The sequence below is a fragment of the Siphateles boraxobius genome, unplaced genomic scaffold (assembly GCF_051911475.1).
Source record: "Siphateles boraxobius isolate OS27281-9 unplaced genomic scaffold, OSU_SipBor_1 269, whole genome shotgun sequence".
NCBI classification, from domain to species: Eukaryota; Metazoa; Chordata; class Actinopteri; order Cypriniformes; family Leuciscidae; genus Siphateles; species Siphateles boraxobius.
In genome coordinates, this window is record NW_027508886.1 from 911,091 (window position 1) to 937,185 (window position 26,095).

General features: G+C 45.4%; 22 non-coding genes across 22 annotated transcripts; all 22 read left to right on the plus strand.

The window, feature by feature from the left end:
- The first annotated feature begins 6,075 nt into the window (after positions 1 to 6,075).
- Positions 6,076 to 6,147, plus strand: trnaq-cug (transfer RNA glutamine (anticodon CUG)). The gene has a single exon. It is a non-coding gene; the product is annotated as a tRNA-Gln (tRNA).
- Positions 6,148 to 7,793: 1,646 nt separating this feature from the next.
- trnap-agg (transfer RNA proline (anticodon AGG)) lies at positions 7,794 to 7,865 on the plus strand. Its single transcript has one exon. It is a non-coding gene; the product is annotated as a tRNA-Pro (tRNA).
- An 88-nt stretch (positions 7,866 to 7,953) lies between these two features.
- trnai-aau (transfer RNA isoleucine (anticodon AAU)) lies at positions 7,954 to 8,027 on the plus strand. The gene has a single exon. It is a non-coding gene; the product is annotated as a tRNA-Ile (tRNA).
- Positions 8,028 to 8,120: 93 nt separating this feature from the next.
- On the plus strand, positions 8,121 to 8,193 carry trnaf-gaa (transfer RNA phenylalanine (anticodon GAA)). Its single transcript has one exon. It is a non-coding gene; the product is annotated as a tRNA-Phe (tRNA).
- Positions 8,194 to 8,263: 70 nt separating this feature from the next.
- trnaq-uug (transfer RNA glutamine (anticodon UUG)) lies at positions 8,264 to 8,335 on the plus strand. The gene has a single exon. It is a non-coding gene; the product is annotated as a tRNA-Gln (tRNA).
- A 309-nt stretch (positions 8,336 to 8,644) lies between these two features.
- trnaf-gaa (transfer RNA phenylalanine (anticodon GAA)) lies at positions 8,645 to 8,717 on the plus strand. Its single transcript has one exon. It is a non-coding gene; the product is annotated as a tRNA-Phe (tRNA).
- A 90-nt stretch (positions 8,718 to 8,807) lies between these two features.
- trnaq-uug (transfer RNA glutamine (anticodon UUG)) lies at positions 8,808 to 8,879 on the plus strand. The gene has a single exon. It is a non-coding gene; the product is annotated as a tRNA-Gln (tRNA).
- Positions 8,880 to 11,550: 2,671 nt separating this feature from the next.
- trnaq-uug (transfer RNA glutamine (anticodon UUG)) lies at positions 11,551 to 11,622 on the plus strand. The gene has a single exon. It is a non-coding gene; the product is annotated as a tRNA-Gln (tRNA).
- Positions 11,623 to 15,132: 3,510 nt separating this feature from the next.
- On the plus strand, positions 15,133 to 15,204 carry trnap-agg (transfer RNA proline (anticodon AGG)). Its single transcript has one exon. It is a non-coding gene; the product is annotated as a tRNA-Pro (tRNA).
- An 88-nt stretch (positions 15,205 to 15,292) lies between these two features.
- Positions 15,293 to 15,366, plus strand: trnai-aau (transfer RNA isoleucine (anticodon AAU)). The gene has a single exon. It is a non-coding gene; the product is annotated as a tRNA-Ile (tRNA).
- Positions 15,367 to 15,459: 93 nt separating this feature from the next.
- Positions 15,460 to 15,532, plus strand: trnaf-gaa (transfer RNA phenylalanine (anticodon GAA)). Its single transcript has one exon. It is a non-coding gene; the product is annotated as a tRNA-Phe (tRNA).
- A 70-nt stretch (positions 15,533 to 15,602) lies between these two features.
- trnaq-uug (transfer RNA glutamine (anticodon UUG)) lies at positions 15,603 to 15,674 on the plus strand. The gene has a single exon. It is a non-coding gene; the product is annotated as a tRNA-Gln (tRNA).
- A 3,214-nt stretch (positions 15,675 to 18,888) lies between these two features.
- trnap-agg (transfer RNA proline (anticodon AGG)) lies at positions 18,889 to 18,960 on the plus strand. The gene has a single exon. It is a non-coding gene; the product is annotated as a tRNA-Pro (tRNA).
- Positions 18,961 to 19,048: 88 nt separating this feature from the next.
- trnai-aau (transfer RNA isoleucine (anticodon AAU)) lies at positions 19,049 to 19,122 on the plus strand. Its single transcript has one exon. It is a non-coding gene; the product is annotated as a tRNA-Ile (tRNA).
- A 93-nt stretch (positions 19,123 to 19,215) lies between these two features.
- On the plus strand, positions 19,216 to 19,288 carry trnaf-gaa (transfer RNA phenylalanine (anticodon GAA)). Its single transcript has one exon. It is a non-coding gene; the product is annotated as a tRNA-Phe (tRNA).
- Positions 19,289 to 19,358: 70 nt separating this feature from the next.
- Positions 19,359 to 19,430, plus strand: trnaq-uug (transfer RNA glutamine (anticodon UUG)). Its single transcript has one exon. It is a non-coding gene; the product is annotated as a tRNA-Gln (tRNA).
- A 309-nt stretch (positions 19,431 to 19,739) lies between these two features.
- Positions 19,740 to 19,812, plus strand: trnaf-gaa (transfer RNA phenylalanine (anticodon GAA)). The gene has a single exon. It is a non-coding gene; the product is annotated as a tRNA-Phe (tRNA).
- Positions 19,813 to 19,902: 90 nt separating this feature from the next.
- Positions 19,903 to 19,974, plus strand: trnaq-uug (transfer RNA glutamine (anticodon UUG)). The gene has a single exon. It is a non-coding gene; the product is annotated as a tRNA-Gln (tRNA).
- Positions 19,975 to 24,786: 4,812 nt separating this feature from the next.
- On the plus strand, positions 24,787 to 24,858 carry trnap-agg (transfer RNA proline (anticodon AGG)). Its single transcript has one exon. It is a non-coding gene; the product is annotated as a tRNA-Pro (tRNA).
- An 88-nt stretch (positions 24,859 to 24,946) lies between these two features.
- On the plus strand, positions 24,947 to 25,020 carry trnai-aau (transfer RNA isoleucine (anticodon AAU)). Its single transcript has one exon. It is a non-coding gene; the product is annotated as a tRNA-Ile (tRNA).
- A 93-nt stretch (positions 25,021 to 25,113) lies between these two features.
- On the plus strand, positions 25,114 to 25,186 carry trnaf-gaa (transfer RNA phenylalanine (anticodon GAA)). The gene has a single exon. It is a non-coding gene; the product is annotated as a tRNA-Phe (tRNA).
- Positions 25,187 to 25,276: 90 nt separating this feature from the next.
- trnaq-uug (transfer RNA glutamine (anticodon UUG)) lies at positions 25,277 to 25,348 on the plus strand. Its single transcript has one exon. It is a non-coding gene; the product is annotated as a tRNA-Gln (tRNA).
- The last annotated feature ends 747 nt before the right edge of the window (positions 25,349 to 26,095 follow it).

Below are 26,095 nucleotides of genomic sequence, written 5' to 3' on the forward strand. Positions count from 1 at the left end.
GCCTGCCGTTTAATTCCACTTCCCAAGCTGCCTACAGCATTTGAGACTGCCGAACTCCTGTGCAACTTTGTGTTTCGCTTTTATGGCCTTCCTGAGGACATCGTGTCGGACCGAGGGCCCCAATTCACATCCAGAGTATGGTCCGCATTCTTCCAACAACTCAACATCAACATTAGCCTCACTTCAGGATATCACCCACAATCGAATGGTCAAACAGAACGTCTCAATCAGGAGATCACCCGGTTCCTCAGATCCTATTGTCATCAGAACCAAGCAGATTGGAGCCGATTCCTCATGTGGGCTGAGTATGCACAGAACTCACTCCAGAAACCCTCCACTGGACTAACTCCATTCCAATGTGTAATGGGCTTCCAACCTCCCCTATTTCCATGGTCAGGGGAACCTACCGAAGTACCCTCTGTCAACGATTGGCTCCAGAGAAGCGAAGACATCTGGAATCAGGCTCACACCCACTTGCTACATGCTGTCAGGAGACAGAAGTTGCAGGCCAATCGTCACCGTCGCCCCAATCCCGAGTATACTCCAGGTCAATGGGTCTGGCTATCCACTCGAGACCTACGCCTCAGACTTCCTTGCAAGAAACTCGGTCCCAGGTATGTGGGTCCCTTCCAAATTGTTAAACAAATTACACCAGTTTCCTTTCGTTTGGCATTACCCTCTAATTATCGTATCTCTCCCACTTTTCATGTATCACTTCTCAAACCCGCTGGTGGTCCTAGAGCGGAGGAGGAGGAGAAGACCAGTGACCAGGGCCCCATCTTGGTGGACGGCGAGGAGGCATATCAGGTTCGAGATCTACTCGATTCCAGACGCCGGGGCAGGCTCCTCCAATATCTGGTGGATTGGGAGGGGTACGGACCGGACGAGCAATCCTGGGTTAATGCAGATGACATACTCGACCCCACACTCGTGACTGAGTTCCATAGGACGCACCCGGAAAAACCGGCCCCTCGACCTCGAGGAAGACCCCGGCGTTGTTCGCCTCTTCGCGTCAGGAGCCGCTCGCAGGGGGGGGGCTCTGTCACAAACGAGACTCCCACTGTTCCTCCTGCTCACCACCAGAGGGAACCCTCTCCTGAATATTAAACCATTTGAACTACATTTCCCACATACCTGGCACTGATTACCTTGCACCTGACCTTCATCAGTGGACTATTTAAGGTGCTCTCAGACTCTCCTTCTTTGCGAAGTTTTGTATTTACCCTGGTAATCATCTCTGAGCGTTTCTTCCCGTGTTTTGTCTCCCCGTGGATTACTTTTGGACTGTCTATTCTCATCTTGATTCTTTGCTGCCTGCCCTGGACTATATTCTATACTGGACTGATTTATGTAAGTTTGCTGCCTGCCCTGATCTTATGCCTGTTTCTGGATTACGAGTTGCCTTATCTCTACTGTTGTGTTTGCTGGTGATTGACCCTGATTGTACGACCACGATTATAATAAAACTGCAAATGGATCCTCATTCTCCTGAAGCTTCATTACAATCACACTATTTACAATTTGTACACAAGGCAATTCAAAGTGATTCACAGTTGTATAAAAACAATAATGCTTATGCTCATAATAATAATAATCATTAATTATTATAATATTATAATAATTAACCTGTTAACCGTTGCCAGAGCGTCGGCGCACTGAAGCGGCTTTTTTTTTATTTAGTTCAAATTTACTATCAGATTTAATGTTATACCTTGACAAACTATACATCATTAAAAAGATATAATACTCAAGATTCAGTATTTGACCACTATTGTATTCTGAGAAACTTATAGTGACAGTTATGTCTTAATTTGTGTCAGGAGTTATGAAATGAAAAAATGAGTCGATACCTTTAATATGAATTATGAGCGTCAGCTGGTCCATTCATAAAAATACACTCCGTGCTGTCGTCATGACAGCGATTCGCAAAAAATCATCGTCCCTCAGGGCTTTAGCTCAAAAATGTGCAGACTTGGAGAAATATTTATATATTCTCATAGATTCACATCATATTTCTATAGACAGGAATAATATTTATTGAATTTATACCCAAATGCGTCGATGTAATCATTATGATCGCTTCTTACTGAGATGTGCTGTGTTTTCAATTCATACCAATAGCCTGAGGGCGCTATATGCACAATAACAGTCCATATATGGACCACGAAGAAGACCCATAGTCATGTGACATTCCAGGATGTCACTGATACAGAAAGTAGCTGACAGAGATCGCTGTAACATGCAGATAAAGATGTTTTGAAGACAATAAACATGATTGCAATGATATTTGAGTTACCTGTGTTCTTCAAGCCATGCCAGGTATTTCATAATAATAGATTATATTTATAATGTAATGCTAATCGATATAGATTTCATCATCGTGCAGAACACTATAAATAATAAATTTTCCGTCGGATTTTTTTTTTATCTGAAGCCAAATTAGATCACAGAAGATTATTTAAAACACTCGACTTGCGTTATAAAGTAAGTTTGGAGCACAAACATGGTTTTAATCTCATAAATGGTCGTGTATTGATGGTGTGCTAAGCTAACATGCTAGCTAGCCCAGGTGCACCTGCCACCAGCAGTTATTGTTTTATGATTTTTTTCTAAATAGGAATGCTTACTGAAATGTTTCAGTGCATTTGATACCAGTTTCAAATATTTAGTGAGAACTTTGATAAAAGAAATTAGGGTTTGAAACCCTATGAATAGCCTGTGAATAGCCAGTCGTTAGTAGCTATAATGCAGACAAAAGAAATGCATATTTAGAGCCATAACCAGTCTGGAGAGGTGTAAATGTGTGCAGGGGGAGACTTACACTGAATGGGGCTCGTTTGCACCACAAAATAATAGAGACAATAGACTGAATAGATGACTCAGAAGATGACTAAACATCAGTTTGCATTTTAGAGTCTAATCAAAATAAAGTAATTTGACATGATCTTGAAAAACATTTAACTAAATACAGAGTTTTAGACTTATCATTTGCAGATTTTAAATATAAAATGGTCACACATATGGCTTTAGCTGCAGTGCATTTCTAGATTGCTCCAGGGCCAACTTCAATTTTATTTTTTATGAAGATGTTTCATAAAAATAAATTTCTAATAACTTTACAAAACTTTGAAGCTATTTAAACATTTTTTTTTTCATTATGACAATAATTATTTCTACATTTACAATAAACTATTAGGTGTCAGCTTTCAAATGAGATCAAACTTGTGCTTTTAGTGCAAAGGGTTCATGAACTGTATCTGTTTAAGTTTGGGTATGCCATTTCTGGGGATTTTTCAAAAGTGGCCTTGAAGGTTAACAGGTTAATTACATAAAAAAGAAATGCTGTAGTAAAATACTTTCAGTTGGAATATGACAGCTATGTAACGTTCTGTTTATGCCTGTGTCCTTTCAGATTAAGTATGCATACCCGGTTTTACGAAGAACCTCTGAGGGTCGACTCCTTCGTGTTGGCAGGGAGGGCCAGGTGTAAGGAGGAGGTCCTGGCTGAGGCCACTGCCTTTGTGAGGCAGAATGGAGGGAATCCTGGAGACCAGTTCCTGGTTCTGGCTCACTGCAAGATCCAGTTTGGGAAACACCAGGGTCAGAGGTTCCTGTGGCTGCTGGAGAACTCACTGGGGTATGCCTGCTATCTGGTCAGAAGCATTTTGGGGGAGGAGGAGAGGGACAACCCACTGTCGGACAACAAACACCTGTTCCTCAGATACACCTCGCAGATCAGGGAGGTAGGCGAGGCTGTGGAGGTGTATCATATAAAACAGGCCATGCTGCAGGAGGCCCAGAGGACAGGAGACTCTGGATATCTGATGGTGGAGTTTGGGGATTTTAAGGGTAGGTCAATGAAGGAGGTGTATGAGGACCCAAGCAAGGAGGCCCAGGCTCTCATCACCTACCTGAAGAAGGCAAAGGCCAGGCCTAACACCAATATGGCCCTTTTCAAAGCATACGTGCTGAAGAGGCAGGCTCCAGCCCACGTGCCCACCACCACTGTGCCCACTGCATCTGTCCTCACTGCTGCTGTGCCCACTGCCACTGTGTCTGTTCCTCCTCCACCTACTGCCACTAAGAACAGGCCACTGCTGGCGACCAATGTGAAGGCCCTGTTGGCGCGGGCGAAGCATTTATTTGCTTCACAGCTGGCACAAAAGATTTTGTCTCCAGCCAAACCCTGTAAGTGATTTGCAAGCTTTAAAATCTTTACAGTATATATTATGCAGTATATATGTCTAACGAAAATACGTATTCAACAGCTGCAGGACCACGTGTACATCCTGCGTCTGAGTCAGTGAGGCAACTGTAGCCTCGCAAGCTGAGGAACAACTTCCTCAAGGTATGTAAATCTTAAACAATATTTTACAAACAATTACAAATAAAACAAAACAGTATTTTTTAAATGACATATTATTTTATTTCACAACACAGAGGAATGGCACTTCTCAGGTGTCAATCTACATTCACTCTTTGAGTGAACATCCTCAAAGGAAAAAAGATAATTTAAAGGTGTATGTAAAAGGTTTTATTTCATTTTTTATCGTAATCACTAACTAAAGCTCATTCTTGTCATCTCACACTTCCCCCACTCCCCTTGGAATAAGTGGCTGTTGTAGTGTTTGGTCTGCTTCGCTTCACACTTGGCTGATCCCATCTTTTTTTCTTCTTGTATTTCTTCTAATGGTGCTTGGATGAAAAACAGGATGATTTCACTGCTTCCTTCCATCTTTTCATCATCATGTCATCTCTCTACTAATCATACATGCTTTGCAGTAAACCTTGTAATCGCAGTAGCTGTCCAGCAGAGCTGAGAAAGTCATGCAGTGAAAGTCTAAAACAATAAGATAATTTTGTTGTGTTTTTTTACGCTCCAGCCACTGCAGGCTTGAGAGGCCCTGCTCCTACCCCGGCTCGTGCTACTGCCCCTGCTCCTGCCCCTTATCCTGCTCCTCCAGCATTTTGGACCCCTGGCCAGGTGTCCCAGTCGCCTGCAGAGCTTCCTGTCCACTGGAAAGAGCAACTCCCATCTTTCCAGCAAGGCCTTTAACCCCTGTCCCTCTGCACCAGGACCATCCTCACTACAGCCACCCACAGGACTGCAGCGCCCTGCCCAGCCTCCTCTGCAGTCTCCTCCTCTGCGCCCTGCCCAGCCTCCTCTGCAGTCTCCTCCTCTGCGCCCTGCCCAGCCTCCTCTGCAGTCTCCTCCTCTGCGCCCTGCCCAGCCTCCTCTGCAGTCTCCTCCTCTGCGCCCTGTTCAGCCTCCTCTGCAGTCTCCTCCACAGCCTTCTATCCAGCCAAGTGCTGCCTCTGCTCCTGCAACATCAACTGGGTCCAGTGTTGCAGACCAGGCTCCTGTAAGTAAGCTTCTCATTATTCGTGTGCAGTTGCTGCAGCGTGATTTCCAATGACCACAAAAAAAGAGGCAGCATTTCCTCTGTGCTGGAAACTTTGCACTGGCTACCTTTTAATTGTAGATTTAATCAAAAAATTGCGCTTTAAGCCATGCAAGCTGAATTGTTTGCGGCCCGGCAGCAGCGTGGAGGATGTATGTTTCGGCTCATTGGTATAGGGGTATGATTCTCGCTTAGGGTGCGAGAGGTCCCGGGTTCAAATCCTGGACGAGCCCATTATTAGGCTTTGCTTGTAATCTCTTCAGCCTGATTAGGGCAACCAGGATATTTATATCCCGGGTTTCGGCAGAGGAACCACGTCCGCCTCTTTTAGTCTACCTGATTCCACCTAGCCTCATCGCTATCTGGCTCTCAGACAGCCAGCTATCAGGAAGTGTTGTTTCCATGGTGTAATGGTTAGCACTCTGGGCTTTGAATCCAGCGATCCAAGTTCCAATCTCGGTAGAACCTTTTTAGGTTCTTTGCGTAAGGGTGGGAAAAAGCAGAGGTGATGCGCAACTGCTGACGTGGCAGTGAAATTGGCAATCTCAAACAGAGTCGGAATTGGGGAAACATGGGCTTAAAAAGCAAAGGCTTCATTTGCTCCTTGCTATCGTGCTTTTGGACTCAATGACTTAAATCTCTGCTGCTCATGGGAAAAGTTGACACACGCCAAGGTTCCATGGTGTAATGGTTAGCACTCTGGGCTCTGAATCCAGCGATCCGAGTTCAAATCTCGGTGGGACCTGCTTTTGCCAGGAATGTGTGCAGTACCTCGTTCGAAAAAACTTTTTCGGCAGCACTGAGCCGCAAGAGCTCATCTAGGTAGTGCCCCTTGAAGGGGGGCGTAAAAAGGATGGACAGCACTGGAGAATGCAGGCATCGATCCCACTACCTCTCGCTTGCGCCTACTGCTTCCTACCGATTGAGCCAAAGTAAGCCCAAAGTAAGCCCACGTGAGCCAATCGTGTTTCTCTGCTGTGGCTTACTTTTGACCAATCGCGTTCTCTCCTGTGGCTTACTTTTGACCAATCGTGTTTCTCTCCGGTGGCTTACTTTTGACCAATCGTGTTTCTCTCCTGTGGCTTACTTTTGACCAATCGCCTTTCTCTCCTGTGGCTTACTTTTGACCAATCGCGTTTCTCTCCTGGCTCTGCTCCTGTGGCTTACTTTTGACCAATCGGCGACCGCTATTATTATCGTCATCTTTGCAATCTTTGCAACAGGTAAGTCTATTCTTCACGACTGTATAATCGATCATTATTCATTCATAAACAGTGTTTGTTTTTAGACAATTAAACATGCCAATAAAGCTAGCTAGCGTGTAATGGCACACGTTTTCTTCTGTACATGTGAACCTGCAACTTTACCATGATATACAGTAAAAAACATGCCACTACTGTCAAGATAATTAGCCGACCGCTAATTAAGCTATATCATCCTTAAACCATTTTTTTTTGTTGTTAATTTAGTATATTTTTGTGTCATTCATTACATTATTATATACATTACTCCAGCCCACGTGCCCACCACCACTGTGCCCACTGCATCTGTCCTCACTGCTGCTGTGCCCACTGCCACTGTGTCTGTTCCTCCTCCACCTACTGCCACTAAGAACAGGCCACTGCTGGCGACCAATGTGTAGGCCCTGTTGGAGCGGGGGAAGCATTTATTTGCTTCACAGCTGGCACAAAAGATTTTGTCTCCAGCCAAACCCTGTAAGTGGGTAAGTTTTTTCTTTTTTCTCCAGCCACTGCAGGCTCGAGAGGCCCTGCTCCTGCCCCGGCTCGTGCTACTGCCCCTGCTCCTGCCCCTTATCCTGCTCCTCCAGCATTGTGGACCCCTGGCCAGGTGTCCCAGTCGCCTGCAGAGCTTCCTGTCCACTGGAAAGAGCAACTCCCATCTTTCCAGCAAGGCTTTCAACCCCTGTCCCTCTGCACCAGGACCATCCTCACTACAGCCACCCACAGGACTGCAGCGCCCTGCCCAGCCTCCTCTGCAGTCTCCTCCTCTGCGCCCTGCCCAGCCTCCTCTGCAGTCTCCTCCTCTGCGCCCTGCCCAGCCTCCTCTGCAGTCTCCTCCTCTGCGCCCTGCTCAGCCTCCTCTGCAGTCTCCTCCACAGCCTTCTGTCCAGCCAAGTGCTGCCTCTGCTCCTGCAACATCAACTGGGTCCAGTGTTGCAGACCAGGCTCCTGTAAGTAAGCTTCTCATTATTCGTGTGCAGGTCCTGCAGCGTGATTTCCAATGACCACAAAAAAAGAGGCCGCATTTCCTCTGTGCTGGAAACTTTGCACCGGCTACCTTTTAATTGTAGATTTAATCAAAAAATTGCGCTTTAAGCCATGGAAGCTGAAATGTTTCCGGCCCGGCAGCAGCAAGGAGGATGTATGTTTCGGCTCGTTGGTCTAGGGGTATGATTCTCGCTTAGGGTGCGAGAGGTCCTGGGTTCAAATCCCGGACGAGCCCATTATTGGGCTTTGCTTTTAATCTCTTCAGCCTTATTAGGGCAACCAGGATATTTCTGAGCAATTGGGGATAAAATGTGCCAGAGAGAGGCCGGTTAGCTCAGTTGGTTAGAGCGTGGCGCTAATAACGCCAAGGCTGCGGGTTTGATCCCCGTACGGGCCAATCATTTTCTCTCTGGGACCTTCGCTCTGCTCTTCTCGAAAATGACGGGCGGTCTCCCATACATCCATGCTGGCTAAACCGCACAAGTACCTGGCCGAAATAGCTCAGTTGGGAGAGCGTTAGACTGAAGATCTAAAGGTCCCTGGTTCAATCCCGGGTTTCGGCAGAGGAACAACCTCCGTCTCTTTTAGTCTACCTGATTCCACCTCTCAGACAGCCAGTTAGCAGTGTGTGTTGGTTCCATGGTGTAATGGTTAGCACTCTGGGCTTTGAATCCAGCGATCCGAGTTCAAATCTCGGTGGAACCTTTTTAGGATCTTTGCGGAAGGGAGGGGAAAAACAGAGGTGATGCGCAACTGCTGACGTGGCGGTGAAATTGGCACCCTCAAACCGAGTCGGAATTGGGGAAACATGGGCTTAAAAAGCAAAGGCTTATTTTGCTCCTTGCTATCGCGGTTCTGGACTGAATGACTTAAATCTCTGCACCTCATGGGAAAAGTTGACACACGCCGAGGTTCCATGGTGTAAGGGTTAGCACTCTGGGCTCTGAATCCAGTGATCCGAATTCAAATCTCGGTGAGACCTTCATTTGCCAGGCTAAACAGCACAAGTACCTGGCCGAAATAGCTCAGTTGGGAGAGTGTTAGACTGAAGATCTAAAGGTCCCTGGTTCAATCTCGGGTTTCGGCAGAGGAACCACGCCCGCCTCCTTTAGGCTACCTGATTCCACCTAGCCTCATCGCTATCTGCCTCTCAGACAGACAGCTGGGAGGGTGTTTTGGTTCCATGGTGTAATGGTTAGCACTCTGGGCTTTGAATCCAGCGATCCGAGTTCAAATCTCGGTAGAACCTTTTTAGGTTCTTCGCGGAAGGGAGGGAAAAAACAGAGGTGATGCGCAACTGCTGACGTGGCGGTGAAATTGGCACTCTCAAACCGAGTCGGAATTGGGGAAACATAGGGTGCTTCTCAATATCCCTCCTCGTCTCCTCGTTCCTCTGTCCTCCATCCTATGACCCGGAAACCGATCGAGCTCAGCCATCTTGAAGGACATCTCAATTCTCTAATTGCACCTCGAGGAGTGAGGAGGCTTTCAGAGGAGTCATGAGCGAGGATACACAGTTGTATCCTATGCGGGAGTGTTTTATTGACTAAACGTGACGCACGTATACATTCTCCTCTCCCTTCACATCGGTCACAATATGTTTTAAAGTATACTTTACCTTTGCAGTTTATATAAACCACACATTACACATATTTCAACAGGGTATCTTGCTTTATTATTATTTATTATGAATTTCTTAAATAAACAAACTGCAACAACATGAGGGCAGATCCTTTGAGCGCTGCTGATGACGCTATGAAGTGACGCTCGAGTGATCAAGTATTCCAATGTATAAAAAAGCTTTCATTCGATTCCTCCATCCTCATTTTTGTCATTCATTACATTATTTTGAGCACAAGAAGATATTTTACTAAAACCTTTAAAAAAAAGTTTAATTCATATATGTTATACTATGTTATACACCAGTATACATATTTATGTTATCTTTTTAAATTCTATGTTATACATATTTAAAAAGACATGAATAGGCAAAAACAAGTGTTTTTTTGTTTCAACAAATTATTCTCAACTATGTTATAAAAGATATACCAAAACGATTTGATATACCATTTTAAGTTTTAGATCTGTTTGATGATCATATTATTATGAATTGGCATAAACGCCTTTATGTTATATTTGGTTTTTCTTAGTAATCTCTGCCACAAAAGCTAAACAAAACAAAACGATTTAAGCATGGCATGATACCAGCAAGATTGTACCAAGAAGTGTTATTTATTTTCTTATTAATAAGTTCATCACACTATTTACAATTTGTACACAAGGCAATTCAAAGTGATTCACAGTTGTATAAAAAACAATAATGCTTATGCTCATAATAATAATAATAATATTCATTAATTATTATAATATTATAATAATTAATTACATAAAAAACAAATGATGTAGTAAAATACTTTCAGTTGGAATATGACAGCTATGTAATGTTCTGTTTATGCCTGTGTCCTTTCAGATTATGTATGCATACCCGGTTTTACGAAGTACCTCTGAGGGTCGACTCCTTATGGGGCCAACTGAGGAGGCCAATAGGAGGAAGATCGTGTTGGCAGGGAGGGCCAGGTGTAAGGAGGAGGTCCTGGCTGAGGCCACTGCCTTTTTGAGGCAGAATGGAGGGAATCCTGGAGACCAGTTCCTGGTTCTGGCTCACTGCAAGATCCAGTTTGGGAAACACCAGGGTCAGAGGTTCCTGTGGCTGCTGGAGAACTCACTGGGGTATGCCTGCTATCTGGTCAGCAGCATTTTGGGGGAGGAGGAGAGGGACAACCCGCTGTCGGACAACAAACACCTGTTCCTCAGATACACCTCGCAGATCAGGGAGGTAGGCGAGGCTGTAGAGGTGTATCAGAAAAAAACAGGCCATGCTGCAGGAGGCCCAGAGGACTCTGGATGTCTGATGGTGGAGTTTGGGGATTTTAAGGGTAGGTCAATGAAGGAGGTGTATGAGGACCCAAGCAAGGAGGCCCAGGCTCTCATCACCTACCTGAAGAAGGGAAAGGCCAGGCCTAACACCAATATGGCCCTTTTCAAAGCATACGTGCTGAAGAGGCAGGCTCTAGCCCACGTGCCCACCACCACTGTGCCCACTGCATCTGTCCTCACTTCTGCTGTGCCCACTGCCACTATGTCTGTTCCTCCTCCACCTACTGCCACTAAAAAGAGACACACAAAAGATTTTGTCTCCAGCCAAACCCTGTAAGTGGGTAAGTTTTTTCTTTTTTCTCCAGCCACTGCAGGCTCGAGAGGCCCTGCTCCTGCCCCGGCTCATGCTACTGCCCCTGCTCCTGCCCCTTATCCTGCTCCTCCAGCATTGTGGACCCCTGGCCAGGTGTCCCAGTCGCCTGCAGAGCTTCCTGTCCACTGGAAAGAGCAACTCCCATCTTTCCAGCAAGGCTTTCAACCCCTGTCCCTCTGCACCAGGACCATCCTCACTACAGCCACCCACAGGACTGCAGCGCCCTGCCCAGCCTCCTCTGCAGTCTCCTCCTCTGCACCCTGCCCAGCCTCCTCTGCAGTCTCCTCCTCTGCGCCCTGCCCAGCCTCCTCTGCAGTCTCCTCCACAGCCTTCTGTCCAGCCAAGTGCTGCCTCTGCTCCTGCAACATCAACTGGGTCCAGTGTTGCAGACCAGGCTCCTGTAAGTAAGCTTCTCATTATTCGTGTGCAGGTCCTGCAGCGTGATTTCCAATGACCACAAAAAAAGAGGCCGCATTTCCTCTGTGCTGGAAACTTTGCACCGGCTACCTTTTAATTGTAGATTTAATCTACAATTAACACTCTCAACCCGAGTCGGAATTGGGGAAACATGGGCTTAAAAAGCAAAGGCTTCATTTGCTCCTTGCTATCGTGCTTCAGGACTCAATGACTTAAATCTCTGCTGCTCATGGGAAAAGTTGACACACGCCAAGGTTCCATGGTTTAATGGTTAGCACTCTGGGCTTTGAATCCAGCGATCCGAGTTCAAATCTCGGTGGGACCTGCTTTTGCCAGGAATGTGTGCAGTACCTCGTTCGAAAAAACTTTTTCGGCAGCACTGAGCCTCAAGAGCTCATCTAGGTAGTGCCCCTTGAAGGGGGGCGTAAAAAGGATGGACAGCACTGGAGAATGCAGGCATCGATCCCGCTACCTCTCGCATGCTAAGCAAGCGCTCTACCATTTGAGCTAATTCCCCTCGATGATGGAGAGAAGGTGTCCATCGCTCTCAAAGACAAAGACGAGGCGCGATCCCTAGCACGTTTGCAGGTGCTGTAGCGTGATTTCCAATGACCACAAAAAAACAGGCCGAATTTCCTCTGTGCTGGCAACTTTGCACTGGCTACCTTTTAATTGTAGATTTAATGAAAAAATTGCGCTTTGAATCCAGCGATCCGAGTTCAAATCTCGGTGGAACCTTTTTAGGTTCTTTGCGGAAGGGAGGGAAAAAACAGAGGTGATGCGCAACTGCTGACGTGGCGGTGAAATTGGCACTCTCAAACCGAGTCGGAATTGGGGAAACATGGGCTTAAAAAGCAAAGGCTTCATTTGCTCCTTGCTATCGTGCTTCTGGACTCAATGACTTAAATCCTTGCTATCGTGCTTCTGGACTCAATGACTTAAATCTCTGCTGCTCATGGGAAAAGTTGACACACGCCAAGGTTCCATGGTGTAATGGTTAGCACTCTGGGCTCTGAATCTAGCGATCCGAGTTCAAATCTCGGTGGGAACTGCTTTTGCCAGGAATCTGTGCAGTACCTCGTTCGAAAAAACTTTTTCGGCAGCACTGAGCCGCAAGAGCTCATCTAGGTAGTGCCCCTTGAAGGGGGGCGTAAAAAGGATGGACAGCACTGGAGAATGCAGGCATCGATCCCACTACCTCTCGCTTGCGCCTACTGCTTCCTACCAATTGAGCCAAAGTAAGCCCACGTGAGCCAATCGTGTTTCTCTGCTGTGGCTTACTTTTGACCAATCACGTTCTCTCCTGTGGCTTACTTTTGACCAATCGTGTTTCTCTCCTGTGGCTTACTTTTGACCAATCGCCTTTCTCTCCTGTGGCTTACTTTTGACCAATCGCGTTTCTCTCCTGGCTCTGCTCCTGTGGCTTACTTTTGACCAATCGGCGACCGCTATTATTATCGTCATCTTTGCAATCTTTGCAACAGGTAAGTCTATTCTTCACGACTGTATAATCGATCATTATTTATTCATAAACAGTGTTTGTTTTTAGACAATTAAACATGCCAATAAAGCTAGCTAGCGTGTAATAGCACACGTTTTCTTCTGTACATGTGAACCTGCAACTTTACCATGATATACAGTAAAAAACATGCCACTACTGTTAGGATAATTGAGCTATATCCTCCTTAAACCATTTTTTTGTTGTTGTTAATTTAGTATTTTTTTGTGTCATTCATTACATTATTTTGACCACAAGAAGATTTTTACTAAAACCTTTAAAAAAAAAAAGTTTAATTCATATATGTTATACTATACTATGTTATACACCAGTATACATATTTATGTTATCTTTTTAAATACTGTTATACATATTTAAAAAGACATGAATAGGCAAAAACAAGTGTTTTTTTGTTTCAACAAATGATTCTCGACTATGTTATAAAAGATATACCAAAACGATTTGATATACCATTTTAAGTTTTAGATCTGTTTGATGATCATATTATTGTGAATTGGCATAAACGCCTTTATGTTATATTTGGTGTTTCTTAGTAATCTCTGCCACAAAAGCTAAACAAAACAAAACGATTTAAGCATGGCATGATACCAGCAAGATTGTACCAAGAAGTGTTATTTATTTTCTTATTAATAAGTTCATCACACTATTTACAATTTGTACACAAGGCAATTCAAAGTGATTCACAGTTGTATAAAAAACAATAATGCTTATGCTCATAATAATAATAATAATAATATTCATTAATTATTATAATATTATAATAATTAATTACATAAAAAACAAATGATGTAGTAAAATACTTTCAGTTGGAATATGACAGCTATGTAACGTTCTGTTTATGCCTGTGTCCTTTCAGATTATGTATGCATACCCGGTTTTACGAAGAACCTCTGAGGGTCGACTCCTTATGGGGCCAACTGAGGAGGCCAATAGGAGGAAGATCGTGTTGGCAGGGAGGGCCAGGTGTAAGGAGGAGGTCCTGGCTGAGGCCACTGCCTTTTTGAGGCAGAATGGAGGGAATCCTGGAGACCAGTTCCTGGTTCTGGCTCACTGCAAGATCCAGTTTGGGAAACACCAGGGTCAGAGGTTCCTGTGGCTGCTGGAGAACTCACTGGGGTATGCCTGCTATCTGGTCAGCAGCATTTTGGGGGAGGAGGAGAGGGACAACCCGCTGTCGGACAACAAACACCTGTTCCTCAGATACACCTCGCAGATCAGGGAGGTAGGCGAGGCTGTAGAGGTGTATCAGAAAAAAAACAGGCCATGCTGCAGGAGGCCCAGAGGACAGGAGACTCTGGATGTCTGATGGTGGAGTTTGGGGATTTTAAGGGTAGGTCAATGAAGGAGGTGTATGAGGACCCAAGCAAGGAGGCCCAGGCTCTCATCACCTACCTGAAGAAGGCAAAGGCCAGGCCTAACACCAATATGGCCCTTTTCAAAGCATACGTGCTGAAGAGGCAGGCTCTAGCCCACGTGCCCACCACCACTGTGCCCACTGCATCTGTCCTCACTTCTGCTGTGCCCACTGCCACTGTGTCTGTTCCTCCTCCACCTACTGCCACTAAAAAGAGACACACAAAAGATTTTGTCTCCAGCCAAACCCTGTAAGTGGGTAAGTTTTTTCTTTTTTCTCCAGGCACTGCAGGCTCGAGAGGCCCTGCTCCTGCCCCGGCTCGTGCTACTGCCCCTGCTCCTGCCCCTTATCCTGCTCCTCCAGCATTGTGGACCCCTGGCCAGGTGTCCCAGTCGCCTGCAGAGCTTCCTGTCCACTGGAAAGAGCAACTCCCACCTTTCCAGCAAGGCTTTCAACCCCTGTCCCTCTGCACCAGGACCATCCTCACTACAGCCACCCACAGGACTGCAGCGCCCTGCCCAGCCTCCTCTGCAGTCTCCTCCTCTGCACCCTGCCCAGCCTCCTCTGCAGTCTCCTCCTCTGCGCCCTGCCCAGCCTCCTCTGCAGTCTCCTCCTCTGCGCCCTGCCCAGCCTCCTCTGCAGTCTCCTCCTCTGCGCCCTGCTCAGCCTCCTCTGCAGTCTCCTCCACAGCCTTCTGTCCAGCCAAGTGCTGCCTCTGCTCCTGCAACATCAACTGGGTCCAGTGTTGCAGACCAGGCTCCTGTAAGTAAGCTTCTCATTATTCGTGTGCAGGTCCTGCAGCTTGATTTCCAATTACCACAAAAAAAGAGGCCGCATTTCCTCTGTGCTGGAAACTTTGCACTGGCTACCTTTTAATTGTTGATTTAATCAAAAAATTGCGCTTCAAGCCATGGAAGCTGAATTGTTTTCGGCCCGACAGCAGCAGGGAGGATGTATGTTTCGGCTCGTTGGTCTAGGGGTATGATTTTCGCTTAGGGTGCGAGAGGTCCCGGGTTCAAATCCCGGACGAGCCCATTATTCGGCTTTGCTTTTAATCTCTTCAGCCTTATTAGGGCAACCAGGATATTTCTGAGCAATTGGGGATAAAATGTGCCAGAGAGAGGCCGGTTAGCTCAGTTGGTTAGAGCGTGGCGCTAATAACGCCAAGGCTGCGGGTTCGATCCCCGTACGGGCCAATAATTTTCTCTCTGGGACCTTCGCTCTGCTCTTCTCGAAAATGACGGGCGGTCTCCCATACATCCATGCTGGCTAAACCACACAAGTACCTGGCCGAAATAGCTCAGTTGGGAGAGCGTTAGACTGAATATCTAAAGGTCCCTGGTTCAATCCCGGGTTTCGGCAGAGGAACAACCTCCCCCTCTTTTAGTCTACCTGATTCCACCTCTCAGACAGCCAGTTAGCAGGGTGTGTTGGTTCCATGGTGTAATGGTTAGCACTCTGGGCTTTGAATCCAGCGATCCGAGTTCAAATCTCGGTGGAACCTTTTTAGGATCTTTGGGGAAGGGAGGGGAAAAACAGAGGTGATGCGCAACTGCTGACGTGGCGGTGAAATTGGCACCCTCAAACCGAGTCGGAATTGGGGAAACATGGGCTTAAAAAGCAAAGGCTTATTTTGCTCCTTGCTATCGCGGTTCTGGACTGAATTACTTAAATCTCTGCACCTCATGGGAAAAGTTGACACACGCCGAGGTTCCATGGTGTAAGGGTGAGCACTATGGGCTCTGAATCCAGTGATCCGAATTCAAATCTCGGTGAGACCTTCATTTGCCAGGCTAAACAGCACAAGTACCTGGCCGAAATAGCTCAGTTGGGAGAGTGTTAGACTGAAGATCTAAAGGTCCCTGGTTCAATCTTGGGTTTCGGCAGAGGAACCACGCCCGCCTCCTTTAGGCTACCTGATTCCACCTAGCCTCATCGCTATCTGCCTCTCAGACAGACATCTGGGAGTGTGTGTTGGTTCCATGGTGTAATGGTTAGCACTCTGGGCTTTTAATCCAGCGATCCGAGTTCAAATCTCGGTAGAACCTTTTTAGGTTCTTCGCGGAAGGGAGGGAAAAAACAGAGGTGATGCGCAACTGCTGACGTGGCGGTGAAATTGGCACTCTCAAACCGAGTCGGAATTGGGGAAACATAGGGTGCTTCTCAATATCCCTCCTCGTCTCCTCGTTCCTCTGTCCTCCATCCTATGACCCGGAAACCGATCGAGCTCAGCCATCTTGAAGGACATCTCAATTCTCTAATTGCACCTCGAGGAGTGAGGAGGCTTTCAGAGGAGTCATGAGCGAGGATACACAGTTGTATCCTATGCGGAAGTGTTTTATTGACTAAACGTGACGCACGTATACATTCTCCTCCCCCTTCACATCGGTCACAATCTGTTTTAAAGTATACTTTACCTTTGCAGTTTATATAAACCACACATTACACATATTTCAACAGGGTATCTTGCTTTATTATTATTTATTATGAATTTCTTAAATAAACAAACTGCAACAACATGAGGGCAGATCCTTTGAGCGCTGCTGATGACGCTATGAAGTGACGCTCAAGTGATCAAGTATTCCAATGTATAAAAAAGCTTTCATCCTTCCTCATTTTTGTCATTCATTACATTATTTTGAGCACAAGAAGATATTTTACTAAAACCTTTAAAAAAAAGTTTAATTCATATATGTTATACTATACTATGTTATACACCAGTATACATATTTATGTTATCTTTTTAAATTCTATGTTATACATATTTAAAAAGACATGAATAGGCAAAAACAAGTGTTTTTTTGTTTCAACAAATTATTCTCAACTATGTTATAAAAGATATACCAAAACGATTTGATATACCATTTTAAGTTTTAGATCTGTTTGATGATCATATTATTATGAATTGGCATAAACGCCTTTATGTTATATTTGGTTTTTCTTAGTAATCTCTGCCACAAAAGCTAAACAAAACAAAACGATTTAAGCATGGCATGATACCAGCAAGATTGTACCAAGAAGTGTTATTTATTTTCTTATTAATAAGTTCATCACACTATTTACAATTTGTACACAAGGCAATTCAAAGTGATTCACAGTTGTATAAAAAACAATAATGCTTATGCTCATAATAATAATAATCATTAATTATTATAATATTATAATAATTAATTACATAAAAAACAAATGATGTAGTAAAATACTTTCAGTTGGAATATGACAGCTATGTAACGTTCTGTTTATGCCTGTGTCCTTTCAGATTATGTATGCATACCCGGTTTTACGAAGAACCTCTGAGGGTCGACTCCTTATGGGACCAACTGAGGAGGCCAATAGGAGGAAGATCGTGTTGGCAGGGAGGGCCAGGTGTAAGGAGGAGGTCCTGGCTGAGGCCACTGCCTTTTTGAGGCAGAATGGAGGGAATCCTGGAGACCAGTTCCTGGTTCTGGCTCACTGCAAGATCCAGTTTGGGAAACACCAGGGTCAGAGGTTCCTGTGGCTGCTGGAGAACTCACTGGGGTATGCCTGCTATCTGGTCAGCAGCATTTTGGGGGAGGAGGAGAGGGACAACCCGCTGTCGGACAACAAACACCTGTTCCTCAGATACACCTCGCAGATCAGGGAGGTAGGCGAGGCTGTAGAGGTGTATCAGAAAAAAACAGGCCATGCTGCAGGAGGCCCAGAGGACAGGAGACTCTGGATGTCTGATGGTGGAGTTTGGGGATTTTAAGGGTAGGTCAATGAAGGAGGTGTATGAGGACCCAAGCAAGGAGGCCCAGGCTCTCATCACCTACCTGAAGAAGGGAAAGGCCAGGCCTAACACCAATATGGCCCTTTTCAAAGCATACGTGCTGAAGAGGCAGGCTCTAGCCCACGTGCCCACCACCACTGTGCCCACTGCATCTGTCCTCACTTCTGCTGTGCCCACTGCCACTATGTCTGTTCCTCCTCCACCTACTGCCACTAAAAAGAGACACACAAAACATTTTGTCTCCAGCCAAACCCTGTAAGTGGGTAAGTTTTTTCTTTTTTCTCCAGCCACTGCAGGCTCGAGAGGCCCTGCTCCTGCCCCGGCTCGTGCTACTGCCCCTGCTCCTGCCCCTTATCCTGCTCCTCCAGCATTGTGGACCCCTGGCCAGGTGTCCCAGTCGCCTGCAGAGCTTCCTGTCCACTGGAAAGAGCAACTCCCATCTTTCCAGCAAGGCTTTCAACCCCTGTCCCTCTGCACCAGGACCATCCTCACTACAGCCACCCACAGGACTGCAGCGCCCTGCCCAGCCTCCTCTGCAGTCTCCTCCTCTGCACCCTGCCCAGCCTCCTCTGCAGTCTCCTCCTCTGCGAACTGCCCAGCCTCCTCTGCAGTCTCCTCCTCTGCGCCCTGCCCAGCCTCCTCTGCAGTCTCCTCCTCTGCGCCCTGCTCAGCCTCCTCTGCAGTCTCCTCCACAGCCTTCTGTCCAGCCAAGTGCTGCCTCTGCTCCTGCAACATCAACTGGGTCCAGTGTTGCAGACCAGGCTCCTGTAAGTAAGCTTCTCATTATTCGTGTGCAGGTCCTGCAGCGTGATTTCCAATGACCACAAAAAAAGAGGCCGCATTTCCTCTGTGCTGGAAACTTTGCACTGGCTACCTTTTAATTGTTGATTTAATCAAAAAATTGCGCTTTAAGCCATGGAAGCTGAAATGTTTTCGGCCCGACAGCAGCAGGGAGGGTGTATGTTTCGGCTCGTTGGTCTAGGGGTATGATTCTCGCTTAGGGTGCGAGAGGTCCCGGGTTCAAATCCCGGACGAGCCCATTATTCGGCTTTGCTTTTAATCTCTTCAGCCTTATTAGGGCAACCAGGATATTTCTGAGCAATTGGGGATAAAATGTGCCAGAGAGAGGCTGGTTAGCTCAGTTGGTTAGAGCGTGGCGCTAATAACGGCAAGGCTGCGGGTTCGATCCCCGTACGGGCCAATCATTTTCTCTCTGGGACCTTCGCTCTGCTCTTCTCGAAAATGACGGGCGGTCTCCCATACATCCATGCTGGCCAAACCGCACAAGTACCTGGCCGAAATAGCTCAGTTGGGAGAGCGTTAGACTGAAGATCTAAAGGTCCCTGGTTCAATCCCGGGTTTCGGCAGAGGAACAACCTCCCCCTCTTTTAGTCTACCTGATTCCACCTCTCAGACAGCCAGTTAGCAGGGTGTGTTGGTTCCATGGTGTAATGGTTAGCACTCTGGGCTTTGAATCCAGCGATCCGAGTTTAAATCTCGGTGGAACCTTTTTAGGATCTTTGCGGAAGGGAGGGGAAAAACAGAGGTGATGCGCAACTGCTGACGTGGCGGTGAAATTGGCACTCTCAAACCGAGTCGGAATTGGGGAAACATGGGCTTAAAAAGCAAAGACTTCTTTTGCTCCTTGCTATCGCGGTTCTGGACTGAATGACTTAAATCTCTGCACCTCATGGGAAAAGTTGACACACGCCGAGGTTCCATGGTGTAAGGGTTAGCACTCTGGGCTCTGAATCCAGTGATCCGAATTCAAATCTCCGTGGGACCTTCATTTGCCAGGCTAAACAGCACAAGTACCTGGCCGAAATAGCTCAGTTGGGAGAGTGTTAGACTGAAGATCTAAAGGTCCCTGGTTCAATCTCGGGTTTCGGCAGAGGAACCACGCCCGCCTCCTTTAGGCTACCTGATTCCACCTAGCCTCATCGCTATCTCCCTCTCAGACAAACAGCTGGGAGGGTGTGTTGGTTCCATGGTGTAATGGTTAGCACTCTGGGCTTTGAATCCAGTGATCCGAGTTCAATTCTCGGTAGAACCTTTTTAGGTTCTTCGCGGAAGGGAGGGAAAAAACAGAGGTGATGCGCAACTGCTGACGTGGCGGTGAAATTGGCACTCTCAAACCGAGTCGGAATTGGGGAAACATAGGGTGCTTCTCAATATCCCTCCTCGTCTCCTCGTTCCTCTGTCCTCCATCCTATGACCCGGAAACCGATCGAGCTCAGCCATCTTGAAGGACATCTCAATTCTCTAATTGCACCTCGAGGAGTGAGGAGGCTTTCAGAGGAGTCATGAGCGAGGATACACAGTTGTATCCTATGCGGAAGTGTTTTATTGACTAAACGTGACGCACGTATACATTCTCCTCCCCCTTCACATCGGTCACAATCTGTTTTAAAGTATACTTTACCTTTGCAGTTTATATAAACCACACATTACACATATTTCAACAGGGTATCTTGCTTTATTATTATTTATTATGAATTTCTTAAATAAACAAACTGCAACAACATGAGGGCAGATCCTTTGAGCGCTGCTGATGACGCTATGAAGTGACGCTCGAGTGATCAAGTATTCCAATGTATAAAAAAGCTTTCATTCGATTCCTCCATCCTCATTTTTGTCATTCATTACATTATTTTGAGCACAAGAAGATATTTTACTAAAACCTTTAAAAAAAAGTTTAATTCATATATGTTATACTATACTATGTTATACACCAGTATACATATTTATGTTATCTTTTTAAATACTATGTTATACATATCTAAAAAGACATAAATAGGCAAAAACAAGTGTTTTTTTGTTTCAACAAATGATTCTCAACTACGTTATAAAAGATATACCAAAACGATTTGATATACCATTTTAAGTTTTAGATCTGTTTGATGATCATATTATTATGAATTGTCATAAACGCCTTTATGTTATATTTGGTGTTTCTTAGTAATCTCTGCCACAAAACCTAAACAAAACAAAACGATTTAAGCAGGGCATGATACCAGCAAGATTGTAACAAGAAGTGTTATTTATTTTCTTATTAATAAGTTCATCACACTATTTACAATTTGTACACAAGGCAATTCAAAGTGATTCACAGTTGTATAAAAAACAATAATGCTTATGCTCATAATAATAATAATCATTAATTATTATAATATTATAATAATTTATTACATAAAAAGCAAATGCTGTAGTAAAATACTTTCAGTTGGAATATGACAGCTATGTAACGTTCTGTTTATGCCTGTGTCCTTTCAGATTATGTATGCATACCCGGTTTTACGAAGAACCTCTGAGGGTCGACTCCTTATGGGGCCAACTGAGGAGGCCAATAGGAGGGAGATCGTGTTGGCAGGTAGGGCCAGGTGTAAGGAGGAGGTCCTGGCTGAGGCCACTGCCTTTGTGAGGCAGAATGGAGGGAATCCTGGAGACCAGTACCTGGTTCTGGCTCACTGCAAGATCCAGTTTGGGAAACACCAGGGTCAGAGGTTCCTGTGGCTGCTGGAGAACTCACTGAGGTATGCCTGCTATCTGGTCAGCAGCATTTTGGGGGAGGAGGAGAGGGACAACCCGCTGTCGGCCAAAAAACACCTGTTCCTCAGATACACCTCGCAGATCAGGGAGGTAGGCGAGGCTGTGGAGGTGTATCAGAAAAAACAGGCCATGCTGCAGGAGGCCGAGAGGACAGGAGACTCTGGATGTCTGATGGTGGAGTTTGGGGATTTTAAGGGTAGGTCAATGAAGGAGGTGTATGAGGACCCAAGCAAGGAGGCCCAGGCTCTCATCACCTACCTGAAGAAGGCAAAGGCCAGGCCTAACACCAATATGGCCCTTTTCAAAGCATACGTGCTGAAGAGGCAGGCTCCAGCCCACGTGCCCACCACCACTGTGCCCACTGCATCTGTCCTCACTGCTGCTGTGCCCACTGCCACTGTGTCTGTTCCTCCTCCACCTACTGCCACTAAGAACAGGCCACTGCTGGCGACCAATGTGAAGGCCCTGTTGGCGCGGGGGAAGCATTTATCTGCTTCACAGCTGGCACAAAAGATTTTGTCTCCAGCCAAACCCTGTAAGTGATTTGCAAGCTTTAAAATCATTACAGTATATATTATGCAGTATATATGTCTAACGAAAATACGTGTTCAACAGCTGCAGGACCACGTGTACCACCTGCGTCTGAGTCCGCAGCCCGGAGACAGCTCTTTACATGTGGTGAGTATCACTTAACGCATACAAGTGTGTTGGTGACATGTGCTTAGTGTTTTATGTTATTTTACAGACTCTGCTGCTACGGATTTTTTTGAGGAGGAAGATGACCTGGAGATGGCAACTGTAGCCTCGCAAGCTGAGGAACAACTTCCTCAAGGTATGCAAATCTTAAACAATATTTTACAAACAATTACAAATAAAACAAAACAGTCTTTTTTAAATGACATATTATTTTATTTCACAACACAGATGTAGCGACAATGAGTCTTACATTAAATTAGCTCAAATTATATATAGGGAATTTAATAATTAATCATGAATGATTAATAAATTGCACATTACAGTTAAATTATCGAAGCTGAAAATAGATCGATTGTATATATGAATGATCACCATAATGGGTTATGGTTCGTCATTAATATATCAATAGTCTTATTACAGATTGATTATATGAGATAACCTTAAATGGAATTAATTTAGTTATCGAACAATCTGTTTGTCCAGCAAACGGCCGTAATATTAACATCAATTTTCAACAAAAATTATCTCTTTCTTATAATTCCAAAAAAGCTATTTTCTGGCCAGGAAAAATCACCTTCTTGTTATTATAAAATTTAGGTTACTGAAATAGCAACGAATTGTAAAGCTTTGTAGCTAAACGGTCGAACACTTCATTGACTTTGTAAAAATGAGCACTTTAGACAATTAGCAATCAAGAATATAATGGTTTTAATAAAAAGAACCTTACCTACTTGCCACGGAATAGGTGGTTTTCGGACACCTCTAGTGGGCGATAGAGAGCATATTGCCCCCTGACCCCCCCCCCCCCCCTCTGCTCCTGTGGCTTACTTTTGACCAATCGGTGACCGCTATTATTAATCGATCATTATTTATTCATAAACAGTGTTTGTTTTTAGACAATTAAACATGCCAATAAAGCTAGCTAGCGTGTAATAGCACACGTTTTCTTCTGTACATGTGAACCTGCAACTTTACCATGATATACAGTAAAAAACATGCCACTACTGTCAAGATAATTAGCCGACCGCTAATTAAGCTATATCCTCCTTAAACCATTTTTTTGTTGTTGTTAATTTAGTATTTTTTTGTGTCATTCATTACATTATTTTTACCACAAGAAGATTTTTACTAAAACCTTTAAAAAAAAGTTTAATTCACATATGTTATACTATACTATGTTATACACCAGTATACATATTTATGTTATCTTTTTAAATACTATGTTATACATATTTAAAAAGACATGAATAGGCAAAAACAAGTGTTTTTTTGTTTCAACAAATGATTCTCAACTATGTTATAAAAGATATACCAAAACGATTTGATATACCATTTTAAGTTTTAGATCTGTTTGATGATCATATTATTATGAATTGGCATAAACGCCTTTATGTTATATTTGGTGTTTCTTAGTAATCTCTGCCACAAAAGCTAAACAAAACAAAACGATTTAAGCATGGCATGATACCAGCAAGATTGTACCAAGAAGTGTTATTTATTTTCTTATTAATAAGTTCATCACACTATTTACAATTTGTACACAAGGCAATTCAAAGTGATTCACATTTGTATAAAAAACAATAATGCTTATGCTCATAATAATAATAATAATATTCATTAATTATTATAATATTATAATAATTAATTACATAAAAAACAAATGATGTAGTAAAATACTTTCAGTTGGAATATGACAGCTATGTAACGTTCTGTTTATGCCTGTGTCCTTTCAGATTATGTATGCATACCCGGTTTTACGAAGAACCTCTGAGGGTCGACTCCTCACTGCTGCTGTGCCCACTGCCACTGTGTCTGTTCCTCCTCCACCTACTGCCACTAAGAACAGGCCACTGCTGGCGACCAATGTGAAGGCCCTGTTGGCGCGGGGGAAGCATTTATCTGCTTCACAGCTGGCACAAAAGATTTTGTCTCCAGCCAAACCCTGTAAGTGGGTAAGTTTTTTCTTTTTTCTCCAGCCACTGCAGGCTCGAGAGGCCCTGCTCCTGCCCCGGCTCGTGCTACTGCCCCTGCTCCTGCCCCTTATCCTGCTCCTCCAGCATTGTGGACCCCTGGCCAGGTGTACCAGTCGCCTGCAGAGCTTCCTGTCCACTGGAAAGAGCAACTCCCATCTTTCCAGCAAGGCCTTCAACCCCTGTCCCTCTGCACCAGGACCATCCTCACTACAGCCACCCACAGGACTGCAGCGCCCTGCCCAGCCTCCTCTGCAGTCTCCTCCTCTGCGCCCTGCCCAGCCTCCTCTGCAGTCTCCTCCTCTGCACCCTGCCCAGCCTCCTCTGCAGTCTCCTCCTCTGCGCCCTGCTCAGCCTCCTCTGCAGTCTCCTCCACAGCCTTCTGTCCAGCCAAGTGCTGCCTCTGCTCCTGCAACATCAACTGGGTCCAGTGTTGCAGACCAGGCTCCTGTAAGTAAGCTTCTCATTATTCGTGTGCAGGTCCTGCAGCGTGATTTCCAATGACCACAAAAAAAGAGGCCGCATTTCCTCTGTGCTGGAAACTTTGCACCGGCTACCTTTTAATTGTAGATTTAATCAAAAAATTGCGCTTTAAGCCATGAAAGCTGAAATGTTTCCGACCCAGCAGCAGCAACGAGGATGTATCTTTCGGCTCGTTGGTCTAGGGGTATGATTCTCGCTTAGGGTGCGAGAGGTCCCGGGTTCAAATCCCGGACGAGCCCATTATTAGGCTTTGCTTTTAATCTCTTCAGCCTGATTAGGGCAACCAGGATATTTCTGAGAAATTGGGGATAAAATGTGCCAGAGAGAGGCCGGTTAGCTCAGTTGGTTAGAGCGTGGTGCTAATAACGCCAAGGTCGCGGGTTCGGTCCCCGTACGGGCCACTCATTTTCTCTCTGGGACCTTCGCTCTGCTCTTCTCGAAAATGACGGGCGGTCTCCCAGAGATCCCTGCTGGCTAAACCATACAAATACCTGGCCGAAATAGCTCAGTTGGGAGAGCGTTAGAGTGAAGATCTAAAGGTCCCTGGTTCAATCCCGGGTTTCGGCAGAGGAACCATGTCCGCCTCTTTTAGTCTACCTGATTCCACCTAGCCTCATCGCTATCTGCCTCTCAAACAGCCATCTAGCAGAGTGTGTTGGTTCCATGGTGTAATGGTTAGCACTCTGGGCTTTGAATCCAGCAATCCGAGTTCAAATCTCGGTGGAACCTTTTTAGGTTCTTTGCGGAAGGGAGGGAAAAAACAGAGGTGATGCGCAACTGGTGCATCAAATGGACAGCACTGGAGAATGCTAATTCTAATTTGAGCTAATTCCCCTTGATGATGGAGAGAAGGTGTCCATCGCTCTCAAAGACAAAGACGAGGCGCGATCCCTAGCACGTGTGCAGGTGCTGCAGCGTGATTTCCAATGACCACAAAAAAACAGGCCGAATTTCCTCTGTGCTGGCAACTTTGCACTGGCTACCTTTTAATTGTAGATTTAATGAAAAAATTGCGCTTTGAATCCAGCGATCCGAGTTCAAATCTCGGTGGAACCTTTTTAGGTTCTTTGCGGAAGGGAGGGAAAAAACAGAGGTGATGCGCAACTGCTGACGTGGCGGTGAAATTGGCACTCTCAAACCGAGTCGGAATTGGGGAAACATGGGCTTAAAAAGCAAAGGCTTCATTTGCTCCTTGCTATCGTGCTTCTGGACTCAATGACTTAAATCCTTGCTATCGTGCTTCTGGACTCAATGACTTAAATCTCTGCTGCTCATGGGAAAAGTTGACACACGCCAAGGTTCCATGGTGTAATGGTTAGCACTCTGGGCTCTGAATCGAGCGATCCGAGTTCAAATCTCAGTGGGAACTGCTTTTGCCAGGAATCTGTGCAGTACCTCGTTCGAAAAAACTTTTTCGGCAGCACTGAGCCGCAAGAGCTCATCTAGGTAGTGCCCCTTGAAGGGGGGCGTAAAAAG